The sequence below is a fragment of the Lotus japonicus genome, chromosome 1 (assembly GCF_012489685.1).
Source record: "Lotus japonicus ecotype B-129 chromosome 1, LjGifu_v1.2".
NCBI classification, from domain to species: Eukaryota; Viridiplantae; Streptophyta; class Magnoliopsida; order Fabales; family Fabaceae; genus Lotus; species Lotus japonicus.
Window position 1 is genome coordinate 77,268,340 of NC_080041.1, and position 6,280 is coordinate 77,274,619.

A 6,280-nucleotide genomic window follows, 5' to 3' on the forward strand; every position below is an offset into this window, starting at 1 on the left:
TAATGGCGAACTGTTTGAGAAGAATGTTACCATGATTCTCGCCTCCATGTGGCTGATTTGAGAATCGATCTGGGCCGTTGGTTTGGATGATCGTGACCGGACGGATAAGTTTATTCGTATGTAGTACTTGGCAATTATTCATGTTGTTCCTGATTCTGTAAAATGTTGGTTAGGACTAATTTAATTGACATTTTATCTAACCATAATAACTAACTTGACTGGCATTTTAAACAATCACCAATCACAATTCTAATAACAAATTTATCAATGTCTAACATATTTAGAGATCAATTTGATCATTTGTTCATTCCTTCGCAGTACTTAGCAGCCTTCGCTGACGACCGAATTGGGTGTTGAGACTTAGAAGTTCCGAGAATCACCGTGGCGACGCTGGAAGATTTCTCCTCCTACACCTGTAGCTTCTGAACTGAATCCCCTCTAAGTACTTTGAGCCTGAGATCAACCTGGAAAACAACCCGCACAATTTCAGTTACAAAAAGTTGCATTTACATTTTCACTTTGTGTTTTTACTTTCCCTCGTTTTCTCAGCATCCAAACAGAAGAGTGAAAACTGACCTACTTTAAATTGTAAAAGGCTTCGTATACGGCTAGAACGAAATCGAAGGTTTCACGAGAGATAGCAGCGACGCTGTGTTTTCTGTACCAGAAATTCAGATTCTAGTTTCAGCAACACAGAACAGAACAGAGTAGTGAAAATGTATAGAAGGAGAGAGAAAACCGGTGATGGTGTCGAGGACGTGAAGAGCAATGACGAGGTCGTCGGGCTCCGCTACCTTGACGAGAGCCCACATGAGTAGTTCACGGCTCCAGGGATCTAGCTTTACTTCGACGAGGACTTTCCGGCCACCGCCGCCACCACCGTCACCCATTAACTTCATCGGAATCAGTTATGATTTTCTCTCTCCTTCTCTCCCACTCACACAGTTTTTTACTTCAGAAAGGTTGTCAAATTTGTCTATGAAAGTATTAGGCGCTGTCAAGTTTATACATGTATTTAGACAGTATTTTTGCAGTTTTTGACCGTGTAAAATTTCGGTTACAACTAACTTGACAGACATTATATCAGATTGCATGAACTAACTTGACCGATAACTCTATGGTTAAAGCACAAAACTACACCCAAGAGCCCTGTGATGAAACAACCCGCTGCTTCGGCAGGTCCCCTCCACGTCGGCCCGGATGTGAGTTGCTTGTTGCCTAATCAAATTAAATTGTTTCTTAAATATCTGTTGATTAATGTTTAATTAATTAATTTAACACCCCACCCAAGAATTGAAAAGATCAAAACCACACCCAAGAACCCTGTGATGAAACCACACCACAACCAAGAACCATGTGATGAAACCACACCACACTATTGAGTATTTCTTTCTACTAATGACAAATTTATCAGCGCTAAACACCTCCCTGATAGATGGTTATGGGAGCCAGAGTTGGGAGCCTGCGCCTTCTAGAGAGAAGGATCATATTGTGGATTTCATTCAGACGTTCTCCTGGCACTGGATTAAGGCAAATGCGAGAGGTTTTCAGAACTCTTTGCTTAAATGTGAGATAAATACAGTTGCTTGCTTATGAGTTCTGTAATTTTGGGTGGGGAGTTTGAGCCGGTGCAGTCTTGCATCTTATAGGCTTGGTCATGTTTGGTGGTTTTTTTGGTCTAGGCCTCATTTGTTAGTTGTGTTTTAGTGGGTGGTCATTACCTTTGTTATTTGCATGTCTTTGAATTTCTAGATTTGTCTTTCTTTTCTTCTTTTCTTGTATTTGGGTTTAACACCCTTGTGTTAAGGTTGAATATAATTTATCGGCTTATAAAAAAACCTTTTAGGGACCAATTCAATCGCTAATGCTTGTGTACTTGGATCTAAGCTCCGAAATTTGCTTTTCTTTTGAGATGTTTGTCAACACGGTAAAATATGCATGCTTGATTTTGAGTTTTTCAAATTGATACTTTTTTTAAACCTAAATTGATAACTAAATTACGTAAAAAGTTGAATTGATTGTTATTTTGTACTATAGGCTAAAATACATAACATTCAACATACTTTCTTTTTAAAGGTGCTGAAATTGTTCGTTGAGACCACATGCATGAGTGTCATAATCTCAGAAGATTTCAAAATAGGGAACCTGATTCGGAGTATTAATTGATAAACGTACGGATTAGATTTGTTTCCTTCATTTGGCAAATAATTTGGCATGCTCTGATGTTGATTATGAAGGTTGGCTAAGATATTATTTTGTGACGATTCTAATTAATAAAAATGTGTGACAAATAATAGTGTTAGAGGTCAAGTCATTTAAGAGAAACTTTAATATGTGCGGGGTCCATCTTTATTTGGAATGATTCTTGACCGTTTATGTGAACAATGTTGATTTGATTAGTGGATGGAAAATGATGACGAAACACTATTTTTCTATAGTATTATTAAAGTTCTCATCAATATTACACTATAAGTTTGGTATTAATAATGTGTTATTTAATTAACTGATTAATAAGGGGTTGTCTAAATGACCCATGGTAATATTTGAGTTAAATAACCCATGACCTAGGTGGACCAATCACATTTAAGATAATGAGTTGAAATTTTTATATCTTATTGATTAATTTATTTAGGGTTAAATATGTTTTTGGTCCCTAACTTACACATAAATATAAAATGGTACTTAAAGAAAATATAAAAATTTTAACCCTTCAAAATTTTATTTTTCATCTAAAATGGCTCCATTGAATATTTTTACATCTATTTTAGTCCCTTAAAATTTTCTTCAATCAAATTAAGTCCTCTTCTCCCCTCATAATTATGAGGGGAGAATGATGTAATTTGATGGAAGAAATTTTTGAGGGACCAAAATAGATGTAAAAAAAATCCATATGGAACAATTTTAGATCAAAAATAAAATTTCAAAGCACTAAAATCTTTATATTTTTTTCAGGTACCATTTCATATTTATGTGTATAAGTTAGGACCAAAAACATATTTAACTCTAAATAAATTAATTAATAAAATATAAAAATTTGAATTAATTATCTTGAATATAATTGGTCCACCTAGATCATGGATTATTTAACCCAAATATTACCATGAGTCATTTAAACAACCCCGATTAATAATTAGTGTTATTTAATTAGCTGATCAGTATTATGCTGTTCTTTAGAAAAAACTATTATGTTGTTAAATACAATTTTATCCATGATTAATCAATCAAAAGTGTGTAGAAAAACTGAAAAAATGTAGTATATATATAGATAAAGTAGTTCAATAGTATATAGCTTCCTTTAATAAAGTATCCTTCTAAAAAAATAATCTGAAAACCACCTTTTATAACCGAATATTCTTCACCTCAAAAATTAAATCATGAACAAAACTAGTATTAAATGAATCATCAAAACTAGTCAACAATTTTTACAAATTTCAGATAAGTCTATTGCAGTCCAATAAAGCCAAACGCACACGAAAAAACAGAGTATCATAACTAACTAGGTAACATACTATTAATAACTAAACTAATTTTGGTACTTACATAATTTTATAATTCATATATTAATTACATGCACACGTATATAATCTAAATTTTAACGATTTGTTCTTCAAATGGTTGCAAGCTTTATCATATTTTACATGTGATTACCGTCCACAATAAATGTATATCGCCCAACATAGGTTTCCATTTATTTTGGCCACCCTTTATTCAAGTTTGTCATCCATCATTTATGGTTGTTATCAGAAGGAATTGTTTAATCATAGAAGTTTAGAATAATAATCGGATGAAACTCGGAGATAATGAATCTAATTTATGACTCAATCTACCATCACTCTTTATCTCGCTGTTCTTGTTTCTTGTTCTTCATTTAACTTATATAGCGCTTGTGATTAAAAAAAAACTTATAACCCCTTATTATTCATCTAACGGGTTATGGTGCAATAGTTTTTCTCTTATTGCCAACTAAAATCATGTTTCAAAAAAAAAAAAACTAAAATCATCGTAAAAATCTACACGATATATTTAATTATCAATCAAATTTATCATGGTTCAAAGCTTGTGTGAAACTACTGTTTTTCTGTTCAATAAAATAGAGGAAACATCATTGAAATGATAATATATAATAAGTAAAATCACACATAGCTAAAGTATTACGTGTATATCAAGAAAAATGAGGCGTGGGAAAATATGATGCTTATGAATTATGATTCCAATTGGAGGAAGGTCACTAAAGAATGTGCAGAGAGCACCACAAGTTGTTTTTTGTTAATATATAGCCGTTCCAAAAGCATATAAAAGACGACATATTATAAGAAAGTTGTGGGAAACCATGGATTGCTTATGCCGTCAGAGATACCCTGAAATTAAAAAGTTTGATTCTTTCCCCTCACAAACAATAATATTTTGAGTATACGGTATTAACAATGTTTATTTAGCCGTTGCTCTGATGAGTTAAGTTTGCCCGTTATAACTATTGTAGGGTTGGGAAAATCACAAAAGTTAGGAAGACTAAGTTTCATTCCCACTAAGTGTGAATAGGGTGGAGGAAATAGAGATATGAAGAAAATAGAAAAAAAAGTGATAGAGAAAAGAGATATAACTAAATAAAAATGAATGTGAAAATAAAGTAAGAGTGTGAATGAATCATAGCTATCCTAGAAAAAAACAAAATATTTACCACATGAAAAAAAATTCAATACTCGTGCAGTGGCGGAACTAGAAATTTTAGGAAGCCTAGGCAAATTTTATGATTAAGTCCCTAAACTTTATCTTTTCTTATAAATTTGTCTTTTCTTTATTTTTTTTTGGTCAAAAAAACCTACCTAGTCCAAAGAAATTTTCATTTTTTTTTCTTTGAGCCAGGGCATTGGACCTACCAAGCCCTGTGGTAGGTCCACCCATGTACTCGTGTAAAATAGCTAGAGTGTTTGGTACTCCTTTCACTCAAACCACATCAGTACACCATCATGTGTGGTTAATTAGCTATCCATACTTTAGTATATTTTTTTTTTAAATTGATAATTAACTCTGATTTTGTATTAGGATACTAAGTGCTCAATACTAGAACACTAAAGATTTTCTCAATTTCTAAAAAAAGACAACTCAAATTTGTTAGATTGTGAGTCTTTTCTAGGTAGTTGCATACTAGCATAACCCCAAGTAATAAGAGTGTGTTTAATTCTGCGTCCTCTTCTTCCAGAATCGAGTCTGGGGCACTAAACGTGTATCTCAAGCAAAAATTGATGTTTGGGTGCTCTATTTTGAAAATCGATTTTATCCCCAAACTTGGATCTTCGTGAAGCAACTTTGAGTCGCTTCTCCGTTAGAGAGCCGAAAACTTGATTCCATTTATGCCTCTTTCTTCCTTGCCATTGATATTGACAACTTATATGGAAGTGTGGAAGTTGCCACTGATATTAGCAACTTGTAGTGTGGCAAATATTGACAATTAGTCACTATTTGCTTGTATGTTAATTAGTCACTAATATAAAGTTAAAAAAATGATGCAAGTACGTCATGTACTTAGTGATCATTACTTGATTAAAATCGATTCTAATCAAAGTTATCCAAATAAAATTTTGTTACGGAAATCAATTCACAATAAATGTATTCAAACATAAATCACGTCATTCAAACTCACGTTTACTAGATTCAATTCTGGTCAAATCTAATTCTGCTACGGATCTATAAACACACTTAGACAATGCATACACTGATTTATTTTTTTATATAAAATGGATTAAACAATTTTATCATCAAATGAAATTTGTATCATGCACATTATTTTCATAAAAAATACCAATCCACGGATTACAAGAAATATAGATAGGTCCTTTTTTATGAACACAGAAGATAGATTAGTCAAATACCTTATGTAGTTTGCATCCAAATATCAATGAGTCTAGGTTACTTTAATACCATTATCCTAGTCCCTTCCTTCTCAACTTTGTGTTTATTTTTTATAGAAAAGTAAAATATATTGAACTTGGTATTACCATTACCATTATCCTAGTTTGCATCCAAAGGTGCTTGCTGTGGTACCTTAATCCAGATCAAGGTGTGGTACCCTAAAATTATATAGAGCAATAGAAAACATACAATTCAAACTTAGAGGAAGAGGATGGAGAAAGATTTAGATGTTTAATATGGGTGGAGCATGAAGGAAGAAGATCCGGACATTAAAGGAATTTAGATGATCTCTCAAAATTGCAAGTTGAACTAAAAACCGTAATTTTTATATTGTGTACTGTATAACATAAACAAGCTTAAAAAGTGTATG